Source organism: Mustela erminea, chromosome 14, assembly GCF_009829155.1.
Source record: "Mustela erminea isolate mMusErm1 chromosome 14, mMusErm1.Pri, whole genome shotgun sequence".
NCBI lineage: Eukaryota > Metazoa > Chordata > Mammalia > Carnivora > Mustelidae > Mustela > Mustela erminea.
This window is the reverse complement of record NC_045627.1, coordinates 57729445-57746222: the sequence shown is the minus strand read 5'-3', so window position 1 is coordinate 57746222 and position 16778 is coordinate 57729445. Positions and strand designations below refer to the sequence as shown.

The 16778-nt window shown below is 37.2% G+C and overlaps 1 protein-coding gene across 17 annotated transcripts in view; it reads left to right on the top strand.

Annotated features, from left to right (window-relative positions):
• Nucleotides 1-16778, top strand: part of CPEB3 (cytoplasmic polyadenylation element binding protein 3) — a 193691-nt gene that overhangs the window by 16466 nt on the left and 160447 nt on the right. The window contains exon 1 of one of the 17 annotated variants that reach the window (XM_032313581.1): nucleotides 14056-14743. The exons of the other annotated variants lie outside the window; for them this stretch is intronic. The gene's annotated coding sequence lies outside the window, so the exon portion shown is untranslated. Of the gene's footprint in view, nucleotides 1-14055; nucleotides 14744-16778 lie in introns of those variants that run through there. 17 annotated transcript variants of the gene reach the window in all.

Sequence of the window (16778 nt, the reverse complement as noted above, 5' to 3'; positions counted from 1 at the left end):
TGTAGCACTTACATTTATCTGGTACTTTCTTATTATATTTATTTTTCCAACAACCATTCCTCCCTCCCCCACACGTAGGAAGAACTTTTTTTTTTCTTGTTTATTACTTTTGAGTGTTCTTGATCTTGAATTTGGGTGGAAGAGAGCAATAGTGAATGTTGGGAGCCTGTTACATAGTAGGTGCTCAATAAATGTTGAATGAAGGAATTTGCAGGTTATTTCAGTAAATGAAATTTAGGGTTTGTGCTTTCTTTTTTTGTTCTCTCTTCTGTAGGGAGGACCTACCGTGCAAATAGCAATGTAGAGCCACTTTATAAAGGAGAGGCAGGGGCACCTGGCTGGCTTAGTTGGAAGGGCATGTGACTCTTGATCTTGGCATCTTGAGTTCAAGCCCACATTGGGTGTAGAGATCACATAAATAAATAAATAAATAAATTTTTAAAAATGAAAAGGAGAGGTGAAACAATGTCTCTCCCTTAAGAGAGCAGATATACTTCTCTTTTCCCCTTCTCTCCTCTCCGTGGGAGAAACCATTTCTAGAAGAGTGGGATGTTTCAAAGGGATGTCTCAAGAACTTATTTTAAAAAAAAAAAAAAGAGGGAAACCTTTCTTCCTTTCATATTTTTCTTTTGAGAGAGGAGTCTTTCAGAATAATAACACTAATTGAGCTCTCATTCTCTAAGAAACTCTCAGGCTTTTTGGTGCAGATGGGTTTAAAACTAAAGAAGATGGTTTAACACTAAGATGAGCCAGGCCTGGACTAAAAGAAAAACCAAGAATGCTCTGAATAGGGCTTGTTCTCAGTGATCAGATATAGAGGAGAAAGATAAACAACCACAGGTCCTAGATTTTTCTGGAGTTTATTAAAGATTGTCAAACAACATATTTTTACTTTTGTTTGGAAAATATATGGTCACTAAAGTAAGAAAGAGTGGGAAGCAGAAGCCTAATGGTAAGGAAGAAAATGTGGGCACTGTTGTAAGTCCTTTGGGTTGTGCTTGGGCGTGGCAGGAGGTAAGGGATGAGAGTTAGGCTTTAGAGCTTGAGTTTTGGAGTCAAAATAGACCTGAGCTTATTCACTCACAAGTTACGTCACCTTGGACAAATTATTTAGCATTTCTAAGCCCTGGTTTCCTTAGTGAAAAATGAGAAGAATAATAGCTTCTGTCTTTTTAGAGTTATTATGAGGATTAACTGATAAGGCATATAAAAGGCTTAACTAGATGCCTACATAGACTAAGTGATCAGTTAGTATGAATATCATTATCATTGTCATCAGCAGATGATGAAGAAATTCTCTCAATCCACTCATTTTGAAACTAATAATAAAATCTATGTCCTGTGGCACTTTAAGGATATGTCCCACTGCACTCTGCTACCATAGTAGGGAACAGGATATAGAAAAAGGTGGGTTAAGGAACGTCTGGATAGCAAGATCATTGTTGCTCTAAGAAGCATGGGCTTAACATAAGTCATTTGACTCCCAAGGTTAAGTAGAAAGGAGACAAGGAAATCTATACTTGAATGTCCACCTTCCAGATAAATATATCTGCCTGTCAGTATTAGCTTTGGATTTCGTACATTGACCTTTACTGCTTTATGTTTATTAAAGATACCCTCATACACGCTAATATAATTCTGATGTAGGTAGGGCAGCTGTTATTATAATCTCTATTTTATTCTAGAGGAAAGAAAGATTGAGAAATTGAGAACATGGGTTTTAGAATCATATTGGAGGGTTTAAATCTTGGCTTCTCCACTTACCAACAGTGTGATATAGGGTAAGTTATCTGGACTTCTCAGAGCCTCAATATTTTCATCTGTGAAATGGGGATAATGAAGGTACATAACCTCTCAGGGTTGTGTGCAGTTATTCATCATGTAAATAAAGTGCATGACAAAGCAAATAGTATGTACTTAATAAATATTTGTTTTTGTTATCTCCCAGGGCCAGGCAGCTAATAAGTGGTAATGCTTGTATCTAAATTCAGATTATTGCATTTCATATCCAATGTCCTTTCTACACACCACCTCCCATAATACTAATAATGTTGATTCCCTGCCACTGTGATGTATGATCCATTAACATTAGGGCAGGTGACCCAATTTGTTTTTCCCAAAGTGATAAGAGATCCATCTAAAGTATTCCTCTTGGTACAGTTGGCATGCATATCTCAGTTTCCTCAATAAGAGAACAGTTATGGCCTCAGGACAGAGCTACACCAAAAAGCTCTGGATTTTGGTTCAGCTGTTTGTAGCGAAGTGCTGAAAATACTGGTCTGCCACATGAGAAGACAGAGAAAGCCTGCATTAAACTGAACCAATGGGAGACTTGTGGGGTAATTGAAAAAGTGTGTTACCTAGTGAGTTGGAAGACCTGAATTCTGATCCTAGATCTACTACTTATTAACTACATTTTCAAACATCCTTGAACCTGGGTTTCCACATCTTTATTTTTAATTTTTTTTAGCTTTATTTAGGCATAATTGACATACACATCTTTAAAGTGGGGATCCCAGCAGTTATCCTTGTGACTGTTACCTGTTCATATAGTCCCTTTGTGGAAATTGGGAAAAGGTGCCTTTTTTCCCCAAGTAGATACAGCTCTACATTAAGGTTCATGAGCTTGATGAGCAGAACATGTGTTAGATTTCATTCTCCACTAGCCTTAGGGGCTAGCCTTCTGGTGCATTGCATAATCTGCTTAAGTGAATGTGAGGGCCCTATGCTGTCTATCCACTGCACAGGGCTGTTAACATCAAGTGAGATAATAAAAGTGAAAGAGTTTGGTAAAGGCTAATCTCTGTGAATGTAAGGCCCTGATATTACACAAACACCATTTGATTTCAAATACTAGGACCTAAGGGCTACCTGGGTAGACATACTGACCGTTGCCCTTCCTTTTGTTCTGATGATTCCTCTGATACCTAACTTGTACAGCACCTATAAATTACAGGCTGTTAAAGCAGATTATGGCAAAGAAAGGTTCTCTCCATCACTTTCAGGCCTGGACCAGTCTTGCTCTTAAGATCCTTGAAGACTAAACTTAGTTCTTTTGATGATTCATTCTCTCGAAGACATGTTGTTTTTAGAGCACTCTGGAGTGGGATTGGGTCTTGCCCATGGGTGGAATTTGGAATCCTTTGGTTAGAGCTTATCTCTGGTTTTCAGGCAAAGGTCATTGTATAAAAGCTTTGTATCAATGGGAGAAAGAAAAGTTGCTGAGCCACAGTTTTCCCTCTTTTCATACCTTTGAAGCCCAAGCTGTGTCGTAGGCTGTATGGATCAAGTAGGACAAGAGGATCTGTTTGTATGAGTCACAAGTGAAAAGACAGCTTTAGAATTAGACAAACCTGAAATTGGGTGCTAGATCTGGCATTTACTAGTTTTGTAACTTGGACAAGTAATCATCTTTCTAAGTTTCCATTTTGTCATCTGGAATTAAGGATGGTAACAGTATTTATCTCATGGTTTTTTTACATGGATTAAATGAACTAATATGTGGAAAGCACTTGGCATTTTGTCTAGCGCACAGTATGTGTTCCAGAAACATTAGCTTTGATTAGTGAGCTCTCTGCAAAATACTCTGCCAAACTTTGTTGTGCCTTCCCAAGAAGCTTAGAGAAAAGATAAATAGAAATGCAAAGCAATAAATGCATGATACAGATAGATGCTATTGTTAGGAACTGATGTTTGAAGGAGGCTCTGAAGAAAGGTGAGATTAGGATAAGAAGAAAGGATGAAGAGGGCATTCCATATGGGATCACTAACATTGGCAAGCTTCAGACTCTGAGTACACCAACTTGCCTGGAGAAGTAGGGATATTATTATCTGGGAACATGGGTTAGGATTAGAAGGGTAGAGCCTTAAATATTAAGGTAAGTGGTTGACCCTTGTCTATAGATAATGATAAATGACACAATGAGCCTTGTGTATGGAAATGTCTCGTAGGTAGTTGGAAAGCACTTAGGAAAATGTTCATAGCCACAGCTAAAACTTTGGGAATAGAAGTTGAAACTGTGGAAGCTGGTGATACCTCTCAAGCCAGCTCCCTGAGTGGTGCCTGTTGATTCCAATTTAGTGAGAGTGGCTTTCGAATAGCATTTAAAATGAAATGGTAAAACTGTCAGGAGATTTGAAGACAACTTAAAATGTTAACTGGGTAGAGTTTTCTTCTCTGAAGTCTTCTGAAAAAACACATGGTCTCTCAGAATAATTTTTTAATGGAAATTTAAAACATAAAGCGGAATTAGTATAAGGGAAGAAAAATGACCCATTTAAAAATGCTTAACTGTATTTTCTGAAATTATTCTGCGATTTTTTCATTCTTCAGAAGGTTCTTATGATTGAGTTACATGATGAGAGTAGGAAAATAATAAGATCTAGTAAAGGGAGGTATGCTTTATCAAATCAGCAAATTTATTTATTTTTTAAGATTTTAATTACTTAAGAGAGTGAACAAGAGAGAGAGCATAAGCAGGGGCTAGAGGGAGAGGGAGAAGCAGACTCCCAGCTTAGCAGGGAGCCCAACATGGCTCATCCCAGGACCCTGAGATCAGGACCTGAGCCAAAGGCAGACTTAGCCAACTGAACCACCCAGACACCGCAGGACACTTTTTTTAAGAGTACAAATTTAGGTACTCTATAAGTTCACAAATTTTTATTTTAAAGATTTTATTTTTAAGTAATCTCTACATTTAATATGGGGCTTGAACTTAAAACCCCAAGATCAAGGGTCACATGCTTTCCTGACTAAGCTAGCCAAGCACATTAAGTTCACAAATTTTTGATGTGTAAAACTTTTTATGTAAAAATATCTGGGCCACTGTGCATTATTTAGGTCCAAGATGAATACAGATACATAAAATATATATGGATATTTTAAAATTGAGGTATAAATGACATAGATGTTTATATTAGTTTCAGGTATACAACATGATCAATATTTGTATATATTGCAAAATGATCACCACAATAAGTTAACATCTATTACCATACATAGTTACAATTTTTTAAAAAGATTTTTATTTATTTATTTGGCAGAGAGAGAGAGAGATCACAAGTAGGCAGAGAGGCAGACAGAGACAGAGGGAAGCAGGCTCCCTGCTGAGCAGAGAGCCTGATGCGGTTCCATCCCAGGACCCTGAGATTATGCCCTGAGCAGAAGGCAGAGGCTTAACCCACTGAACCACCCAGGCACCCCTACAATTTTTTTTTCTTGTGGTAAAAACTTTTAATGTCTATTCTCTTAGCAACTTCCAAATATGCGATACAGTATTATTAACTATAGTCACCATGTTGTACATTACAGCCCCAGGACTTATTTTATAACTAGAAATTTGTACCTTCATGAATATTTGGTTTTTAAAATTAATTACTGGGGTGCTTTGGTGGTTCAGTTGGTTAAGCATCTGCCTTTGGCTCAGGTCATGTTCCCAGGGTCCTGGTATTGAGCCCCACATTGGGCTTCTTGCTCAATGGGGAACCTGCTTCCCCTTCTCCCTCTACCTGTAGCTCCTCCTGCTTCTGCTCTCTTTGTCAAATAAATAAAATCCTTAAAAAAATAAAAAATTTTAAAAAATAAGATTAATTACAATTGAAGTCTAGAAACATAGAAAACATAGATAAGTGTGTTCATATTTTTTTCATTATTTTCATATTTTATGGAATATACACATTGGCTTGTCATTTGAAATGGAATCTCCAGTTAATGAATGTGCCTATAAGTATACAAACTTATCTGTAGTATCTCCTTATCACATGAAGGTATGATGAAGAATGACAGAAGTACTGAATATATTAGGATGTTTAAAGAGACTTAATTTTATTTGGCATATCAAAAGAATAGATACTTTTTTACATTAGGTTGTTATCAGTACAGTAACTATATTATTCTTTGTTATATACACTAATCATGCATCATTTTCATATTAAAAGTTAATGCCTGCAGTAACTGTAAACTGCTACAACCTTTTATTTATTTATTTTTAAAATATTTAATTAATTTATTTGCGAGAGAGAGAGAACACACGCGTACTTGTGTGCAGGGGCAGGGCAGAAAGAGAGGGAGAAGCAGACTCCCCACTGAGCAAGGAGCCTGATGCTGGATTTGATCCCTATCTCAGGACCCTGGGATCATGACCTGAGCTAACCGCAGAAGACTTAACCAACTGAGCCACTCAGGTGCTCTTGCTATAATCTTTTAAAAACAATTTGTATCTAATTTGTGTTAATATGTATCTAAGGCCTTAAAGTTATGCCTTTCAACGAAGTAACTTTTTCTTTAAAATATGGCTTAAAGAAAATTCAGTTTGAAAAATAGTGAAAATGTGTAAACAAATTAAACGTCCTGTGATAGGAGATTAACGTCCTGTGATAGGATTAATTCCACCAAATTTTAGTGTGGAATATTTTCATTAAACATTAACTACAGGGGCACCTGGGTGACTCAGTAGGTTAAAGCCACTGCCTTCGGCTCAGGTCATGATCCCAGGGTCCTGGAATCGAGCTCTGCATCGGACTCTCTGCTCAGTAGGGAGCCTGCTTCCTCCTCTCTCTCTCTGCCTGTCTCTCTGCCTACTTGTGATCTCTGTCAAATAAATAAATAAAATCTTAAAAAAAAAAAAAAGAGGTAGAAAGGTGTTTCAGGGAGAAGTAGTATGTGCAGAGGCATACTGTACATGTTTGGTATGTGCAGTATGCTCATGGTCCATCCAGGGACCTGTAGTAGTTAGATATGGCTGGGAAGAAGAGTAGAAGAAGAGTTAAATTTGTATTTTCTCCTCTTGGCAGGGGAAAAATAAAAGTTTTAGGAAGGGGCATACCATAGTAAAACTGTATTTGAGGGACGCCTGGGTGGCTCAGTGGGTTAAAGCCTCTGCTTTCGGCTCAGGTCATGGTCCCAGGGTCCTGGGATCGAGTCCCACATCAGGTTCTCTGCTCAGGAGGGAGCCTGCTTCCTCCTCTCTCTCTGCCTGCCTCTCTGCCTACTTGTGATCTCTGTCAAATAAATAAGTAAAATCTTTTAAAAAAAACTGTATTTGAATGATTACTTGGGCTTTAGTGTGGAGGCCACATTTTAAATTGTACTAGATGAGAGACATTAGGGTGTTACTACCATAGTCCAGGTGAAGTGTAAAACTGGCTGCAAATGAAGAGGAGGGGATTTCAGGCAGAAATTTAGGAGGCTGAATTAAGTTTGAGTTACCAACTGGACTTGACCCTCAATGAAAGAGAAGGGAGAAGACAAAACCATTTCCTGATTCCTACCTTGAGTGACTAGATGGACGATAGTCCCATTACATAGGATAAAGATAAGTAGACCAGAGATAAAGGCAGAAGCACATGTGGGAAAAGAGGTGCTATAGGATCCTCAGACAGAGAAGTTGTTAGCTTAATAGTGGTTTAGAGCTTAGGAAAAAGATTTAATCTGGAAACCTAGATGGTAGTGAACTCAGTTTCCCAGGTCATGAATATAACATTGTTCAGGGAGAGTGTGGAATTAGGAGAACACTGGGGAAAGCCCTGTGTAGGAGCCAGGAGACCAAAGTAACTTCAAAAGAACCAAGAAAGCAGTGTCTTCAAAGAAAATAGAATAGCGTTGTGTTAGTTTGCTACTGCTGTGTAACAAATTATCCCAAGCTTAATGTCTTAAAACAACACTCATTTATGACTTAACAGTTTTGGGGATCAGAAGTCTGATGCAGCATGACTGGGTTCTCTGTTTAGATTGTCAAATTTGCTTTCAAGCTCAGTCTTGTTGGCAGAATTGCAGTTATAGGACTAAGGTTCGTGTTGTCCTTCTAGCCTGGAATCTTGGAGGACCATCTTAGAATTCTGCTTACTGTAAGTGTTTTATGAAGGATAAATGGCAAACAAAATAAAAAAAGAATTGAGAAGTGTTAGTTGGTCATTGATGACTTTAGTAAGATCAGCACTTTTAGCAAGGATGGTAGGGGCAGAAACCACATGCAGTTAAGTTTGGGAGTCAACTGGAAATGAAAATAGAACTAGGACCTAGAGGTTTCTTTCAAACTTCCTGTCTGGAATGAGAAGGAGAATGCTGGGAGTAACTGATGAACTAGGTCTCCAGGAAACTATGAACTCTAGACTATAGATAGAGTGATTAATTATGGACCTGTAGGGGAACTCAACTTCCTCTGAGATAGAAGGGAAAGAAGTATTGTAGGGTTTACAGATAAGTTTGTAAGGGGGACTTGCTGATAGGCAGCTGAAAAATTGAGGGCATTTCTGTCTAATAGCCTCAGTTTTCTCTTAACAGGTTGGAGGCAAGGTCAATAAAAAAACAGGTGAAGTTTTAGAATTGCGGCTTTGTGGCTAGGTGGCCTTTCATAAAATTATTGAATGAATGAATGAACTCAAAGCTTATGGAGAGGCAAGAAACATGAAGAACTTCGGGTGTTCTCCAGATTGCCCACCAAACCACATTTGACTCATCTGGTTCCCTTTTTGTTCCCTTTCCTCTTGTTATGTTCTCAAACTTAGACTGATCTAAAATTACTTAATAGGTCCTCACTTAGAGGATGTGGATTTCCTACTTGTAAATTGCCTTAGGTTTTAACAATCTTAAAAGCTTTCTAGGTTACCTAGGGGATATCTAATTTACCATAGATGACCACAATTATTTTTACTTCCTTAGATTGCGAGGTATTTGAAGTCAAGGGACTTTGGCTTTTTTCATCTTTGCATGTAACACAGGCTTGGCATTTAGAACCACCCCCCCCCCATTTATTTCTCTAGCTTCATGACCTAGACTTAGGGCTCCTCTTTTTACTTGGCCAGATTGTGCTATTTTTTCTCTTTATCATACAGAAGATAGTCAATCTTGTAAGTTTTATGTATGTAATACATATGTGTGTATGTATATGTATGTATAAAGTAAGTAAATATATATGTAAGTTTTAGAAATTTAATGTAAATATAACAAAAATACAGAAAAGTACATAAATTAAGTGTTCAGTTTTTTGAAATTTCAAAGTAAATATACCTGTGTAACAGCATCCAGTTTAAGAAATAGAATATATCAACAGCATCCCTGCAGTCCCCTTTTATAAGTCCCCTGCCAATCATTATTTCTCTGCAGAGCTAACCACTATGGTGAATTCTAACCCATAAATTAGTTTTATTAGAACATTATATAAATAGAATCATATAGTATGTCCTCTGCGCTGTTGGGCTTCACTCACCATTGTATTCATGCAGTTCATCTATGTTGTTCTATACAGTAAGAATCTCTTGATTATCTTTGCCTTATGATATTCCATTATATGAATCTATCAGAAATTTACTTATCCATTTGATTGTGGATGGATATTTGGGTTGTTTCCAGGTGTGGACTATTTCTGATTAATGCTACTTTGAATACATCTTTTGGTGAACACGTTTGCATTTCTGATGGGTATATATCTAGATGCAGAATTGCTGGATCATCTGGAGTATGAATGTTGCTTTTTTTAAAAATATTTTATTCATTTATTTGACAGACAGAGATCACAAGTAGGCAGACAGGCAGGCAGAGAGAGAGAGAGGAAGAAGAAGGCAGTCTGCCGAGCAGAGAGCCCAATGTGGTGCTCACTCCAGGACCCTGGGATCATGACCCGAGCCAAAGGCAGAGGCTTTAATCCACTGAGCCACCCAGGCACCCCTGAATGTTGCTTTATAAAAAAAATATTTATTTGGGGGTGCCCGGGTGGCTCAGTGGGTTAAAGCCTCTGCTTTTGGCGCAGGTCATGGTCCCAGAGTCCTGGGATGGAGCCCCGCATCAGGCTCTCTGCTCAGCAGGGAGCCTGCTTCCTCCCCTCTCTCTGTCTGCCTTTCTGCCTACTTGTGACCTCTATCGGTCAAATAAATAAATAAAATCTTAAAAAAATCTATTTATTTGAACATTGGGGAAAGTATGTGCTATGGTGAGTGCTGTGAAGTGTGTAAACCCGGCATTAGGGGTACAGACCTGTACCCCTAGGGCTAATAATACATTATATGTTAATTAAAAAAAAAGATTTTTAAAAACAATAAAAAAATATTTATTTGAGAGAGAGAGAGAGAGAGAGAGAGAGTGCATGCACACTTGTGCCTGCACAAGCAGGAGCAGGGAGGGGCCAGGGGAGAGGGAGAAAGAATATAAGCAAGAGCATGCCATGGAGCTTGATGCCACCACACCATGATAACAACCTGAGCCAGACTGGAGCCCAAACCAAGAGTGGGATGCTCAACTAACTGTACTACCCAGATGCCCCTGAATGTTTGCTTTAATAGATCCTGCTAAATAGTTTTGTAATGGGCTTGTATAATTGTATTATTCTTCCATCAGCAGTATTTGAGAATGAGGTGCTCCCATATCTTTGCTAATATATGTATTACCTGCCTTTTCCAGTTTAGGATTTTTGGTTTTATTTTGTATTTCTTTGATGATTAGTGAGGTGATCATATGCTTTTTTCCCCATATGCTTTTGAGCATTTGATTATCTTTAGTTGAAGTCACTTGTCTTTTTCTTTGGGATAGTTACTATTAATTTGTAAGGGTCCTTTATCTATTCTGATTACAAGTCTTTTGTTGAAAAACGTACATATTGCATATATTTCTCTCATTCTATGAGTTTTCACCTTTAATTCTGTCCTTTTTGTAAACAGATGTTCTTAATTTAATTTGTTTCATTTATTAAATTTTTTCTGTACTGTTAATGGTTTTGTGACCTGTTGAAATTGTTGCCTTGGCCAATGTCATGAAAATATTCTTCTATGTTTTTTAAAGGCTTTATTGTTTACCTTTTACATTTAGACCTACAATCCATCTGGAATTGATTTTTGTGTATGGCATGGCAAGGGTAAAAGTCTTTTTTGTCATGTAGATATTCAGTTGACTTCAATATGCTTTATTTAAAAAAATCTTTTGCTACTGTAGTATTACTATTTTCATAAATCTGGTGGCCATACATATTTGGATCTGTTTATGGACTTTTAATTTTATTCCATGTGTATATTTGCTTATCATTGTGCCAATAACCACAGCCTAATTACTATAGCTTTATAATAGGTCTTGATATCTAGTAATGTAAGTCCTCTAGGTTTATTATTTTTTGCCATCTAGATTGCCTTGGCATTCTTGGCCCTTTGCACATAAATGTAACTTTGGTACAACAAATATTACTGGATACCTAGTTCTCATGTGTTAGGCAGTGATAGATATTGGGAATATAGCTATCAATATGATAGGCCTCCTTTCCTTAAAGTTGGAAAAGCCACTCACATAGACTGAGGTGAGAAAATAGCCTCAATATTTAAAGTTAGCGTAGAAGACTGAAAGCTAAGGAGAGAGAGCCAACAGCATGCCAGAGGGCACGTAACCCCAAATGTGAACAACAACAACAAGAAGAAAGGACAGCATGAAAGAAGCAAAGGGAAAGTATATCTAGAAGGTGTGGTCAGTTATGTCAGTGTTCCTGCAAGATCAAGCAAGATAAAGAGTGACAAAACATCCACTGGATTTAGCTCTAGGTGCTGTTGTGAACTTAAGCAGTTTTAAGGGTGTCTTTATTAGACTGTAAACTCTTAGATGGGAACAAAGTTCCCTGCTCAGTTAGTGCTGAGTTTCTATTATTTCATTATGATAACCAAATGATCTATATAGTGTTTCCCATGATAAGGGTCAAAACCAAAAATGGCTTTCTGTTTTATACCACTCCCTTTCATATGCATTCATAAAGCTGATGAAAAAGTAATTATTCTTCTCAATGGAGAATAATTTTAACTTATTCAAAACTTGGCTGTTTTAGATAATCCAAAACTATATTTCATCCATCTACCCATCCATTCATTTATTCATGCATCTATTCATTCATTCAGCAAACATCTGTGGAGCAACCACCAATTAACCAGGAGTCATAAACATTGTGCTAGAGATATAATTAGGGAAGGAATGGAAGGAAGCCTAGAAAGATGTATTTGACCCATGTGTATCCCAATGAGTTAACTCTGCAGTGTCTGTTTTTACAGCTCTCCATGACTATTCCAAGGGATATATAGTTAAGCTCTGTGACCTGAAGACAAAATTTTAGAAAGTTCTTCCTTTCTGGTTAAATAAAAACAGAATTTAAGTAGAGGTCTTTATCCTTGTTGGTGGTCATCCTATAATTTATTGTTCGCTTGTTTATTTACACCTTGGTATTTATGTTTGAGTCATTCTGTTATCCTTTTTTACTTTTTAAAAAGATTTTATTTATTTGAGAGAGAGAGAGAGCATGAGGTGGGGGAGGAACAGAAGGAGAGGGAGGAGCAGATTCCCCATTGAGCAGGGCTCAATGCCCAACTCAGGACTCCATCCCAGAACCCTGGGATCATGACCCAAGCCAAAGGCAGAAACTTAACCGATTGAGCCACCCAGGTGCCCTGAGTCATTTTCTTTTTATATTTGAATGCTCATTTCAGGAAAGAAAGAGGGAAAATTACTTCATTTTCAGACACAGTAAAATTAAATATGGGCAGTGCTAATTACTGATTGCCATTTATCATGGATCAGGGCCAAAGTTTATTTTTCTTTATTGTGCGAATTATTATTAGACCTGTACTTGGGGTCAGGTGGATAAAGAAGTGCCCAAGTAAACCATTTTCAAGCACACTTGAATAACTTGATAATTTCTACCAGTAAAACCTTGACATGTTTGGGCGCCTGTGGCTAAGTGGGTTAAAGCCTCTGCCTTCGGCTCGGGTCATGATCCTCAGGGTCCTGGGATCAAGCCCCATATTGGGCTCTCTGCTCAGCGGGGAGCCTGCCTCCTCCTCTCTAACTGCCTCACTACCTACTTGTGATCTCTGTCTGTCAAATAAATAAAAAATTAAAACAAACAAACAAAAAAACCCTTGACATGTTAATTATAAATAATTTTAAAAATATTTTTTAAAAACAAGTCTTTGAGGGTGCGTGGGTGGCTCAGTCAGTTAAGCTTTGCCTTGAGCTCAGGTCATGATCTCCGGGTCCTGGGATCAAGTCCCACGTTGGGCTCCCTGCTCAGTGCTGAGTCCCCTTGCTCTCACTCTCTCTAATAAATAGATAGATAGATAGATAGATACCCAAGTCTTTGTAAGGATTTTACGAGGGATTTTTTTTTTTAAACCTAATTGATATATTTGAAAATGTAGAAGTTTGGTAGGTTAGGGAAGTCTTCAGGAACAAGATTAACCTTGAGTGATCCTGACAGACAGACTCTGGAATACAAATGATAAGTACAGCACATTGGCAGAAATGAAGCTTTCTTTAGGAGAGCAGAGGAAGAGAAAAAAATGGGGAATATAAAATAAGTTCACAGTAGGAATAAGAAGGTGATTTTAGTTCTTTTAAAAAGAATTTTTCACAGGTTGATTCACAATTTTTTTTCCTCATAAATTGTTTTTTTTTTTTTTTCCTTAGAAATAACTAGAAACAAAGACCACTAACAATGCAAATTGGTAGTCTCTGGTAATACTTTAATTCTAACTGGTGAAAAAAGGAAATAGAGAATTAAGACAGTTTTAAATGATGGTTAACATTTTTCTTCCAAGTTCAGTCAGCATAGTCATCAACTGACATTTACTCTGAACCCCTTGGGTGAATGGCATTGAACCGAATCCCACAAGAAACAATATCTTCTACCTACATGAGCAAACTGGTAGTTGAACTATTGCTCTCAGAAGCTATGGATAGTAAGAGTTGATGCTAATATGTTGTGAGATTCCAGCTTTGGAGTCATGAGGTTAAGATAGGAAAAATATACAATATACAAAATATACAATACACAATATACAAAAAAATTTTTTTTGAAAAATAGAAACTGTACTTACTTTTTGTGTTGAATAAAGAAGTCACTGTCCTATGCAATGAAAACTAAATGTCAAATTATTTTTTAATATTTCACCAAATATTATTTTAGCTTAAAAGAGTTGAATTTTATTTGATTGATCATTGTATGAATAATGCAAAGTAAACTTTCATTTTGACAAGTAAAATAAGGAGGTGAGTTGATTCAGAGCAAAGCAAGTAGAATCTTAAGTGATTTGTGCCTTCATTGAAAACTCAAATACAAAGAAATCTTGGTGGATAAGATGTCAGAAATTTGTGACTGAAGCCTGTTTTCACCTGATCTCCACATTTAATATCACATTTAATATTAAGGCATTTTTCATTCTGTAATACTACAAATGTTTCTTTTAGGGATTGTCAGATTTTAAGTATTTATCTTTTCCTTGTTCTCCCTCCTTTTCTAATCCCTCCCCACCCCAATCTCTTTTTGCTCCCGTAGGGTTCCTATTGCTGGCTACCCAGTCACTACCATTCTAATACCATTTAAGGTAGCTCTGCTGGGTTTATTTATTTTGAGTCCTTCAATCCAGTTTCTCTTTTAATCTGGATTCCTAAATCAAACCGATAAACCCGTTTGTTTTTCTCCCTTTTCATTTCAAAAATTCGTGATTCAGATTGGTAGGAAAATATAATGTAATCCGGGCGCAACATCTTCCCCTTGGAATCAGTATTTGCGAGGCTTCCTTCTTTCCTTGGCTGAACGTGCTTAAGTCAGGCAGAGTACCTAGTGAAGGACTTCAGCCCCCACAGTTCCCTGTGTGCGCATGCCCTCTCTTCTTACAGTTGTCAAAGTGCTTTTGCCAGAGCGGTCACATAATCAACCTGAAAGAAGAAAATAAAATACTGTACAGTTTTTAATTTTATCGATCCTTAAAAACTGGACACTCAAAGGTAACTGCTGCTAAGAATTTGTTACTTGAGATTGGGTGATTGCATGCAAAGGAAGATCTATTGTGTGTGTGGTGGGGGGAGGGGAAGGAGGTATCTATTTCTCGGACTTTGCTGTAAATAAGAAAAAAGAAAAAGGAAAAAAAAAAAAAAAAAGAAACACACCCAAACAAACTATACAAGCAGTTACCGAGAGACATTGCATTTTAACATTGTAAATGTTATCTTAATCTTTTGCTTTCCTTTTGTTTAAAAGGGTCTTATTTATTAAAAGATGGGCTTGACCTTGACAGAGTGAATTTATGCAGAAAGTGAAATTTATGTCTTTAAGCAGTGTTGAGAAGAGAAATGGGTGTTCCTGGTATGATAAAATTTTTAAAATTCAGTAAATATACTAATTATAGCCTTCATAAAAGATTGAGTCCAGCTTACTTTTTAGCTTTTTTGCCATAGTAGAGCATTAATTTTTCCATCAAGAGCATGTAGTTTAAACTGAAGGCATTAACAAAAAGCATTGATACAAGCATTGGGAAAGCTGAGTGATATTAAAATTATAATCAGGTACATATTTCAGCCATGATGATATGGCTATTGTAAAGATAATTCTAGCCCACTGGAAGCAACTCAGATCCCAGATTATAATGGTTTACTGCAGCACTGCTTAAACCAAGTATGAAAATGTCTCTTTTTATGACCATTTCCTTTGGCAGCGATAGAACTTTGTGCTGTTGTGAATTCAAGCTCTGCTTGCCTCTTTGTGTCATATTTTCAATACTGATCAAAGCCATTGTTTTAGACCAAGGGAACTGAGGAAACTAAAATCAATCTTATGTAGGTTTTATTGGTAATAGCTGGCAATTTGTGAGGTATACTGGGCTGGGTTTTGGGGCGGGTAAAAGGGGTGGGAAGAGAAGAGAGCGAGGTGGCTATGAAGCATTTGCTTGAGCCCACTATTTTGTGTAGGAAACTTTAATATTAAAGATTAACCATTTTAAAGATTGTCTTTAATAAAATAATACTATTTAATCCCATTTCTTGATCTGACATATTTTGCTTAGTAGTTAAGAGTGATGGCATCTCCATTTTCCAATACATTTATTTTATAACAGTTATCGTGAGGATGTCCAAAGGCAGAGCTTCTGTGTGATTATGAATGTCCTTTTGCAAGTGTTCTGGGAAAGATGCTTCTCCAAGTATCTGAGTTAATTAAGTAACTGCATTAAATATATTAATAACTTTGTTGCAATTATACTGAATCATCATCTAAAAATAATTATATGTTTGGTCATATGCTCCTTTAACATCTCAAAATATTTGCTTTTAGGGTCTCAGCACTGTAATATTCATATATTTAAAACAATTAACATGTTCTAAAGGACAAGGTAACTCAGTGATAACTATGTGTATGGAAATCTCCCGATTTTGAGTGATTACTATTTTCATCCTTGAATGAGAAAACAGGCTGTATGGCAGAGGTGAATATAGCCCTTCTATGAGAGATGGAAAATACCATACGCTCCTTATATGGCTAAATGAAGCAGTGATGGCAATGCACTATAATTACAATGTATGAGAATTTGGGATTTTGTACTATGCTATTTTTAACACTTTTGCTAGCATATGGTAATTCAGGGTCTTCCAACCATAATCTTTCATTGCTAATACCAGTGATAAGAGAATGGATTCTAAATTTGCCAAAGTCTTATGACCAAGGCAGCATCAGGAGGATTCAAAAATGAAAATCTGGCAACCCCAAAAGTATCTTGACTTTCTACTTAAATCTCAGGGGGATTTTTTTTTTTTTAAAGCTCCGCCCCCACCCCATCTCACAGTCAGCCTTTCTCTGTCTTTGGCTCTCTCTGACCTCAAATCCAACCAGAACATTTCTCCACGCTGCAGAGAAATTCTCAGGCTCCTGTTGAGACCTGAACCGCTGAGAAGCCAAGACATTTCTTGTATGGCAGAATTGGAGACAAGAAGACTGGAGAATAAGCAGAAAAGCCCTAATCCTTAAGAGTGTAACGAGAAGCAAGCGGTT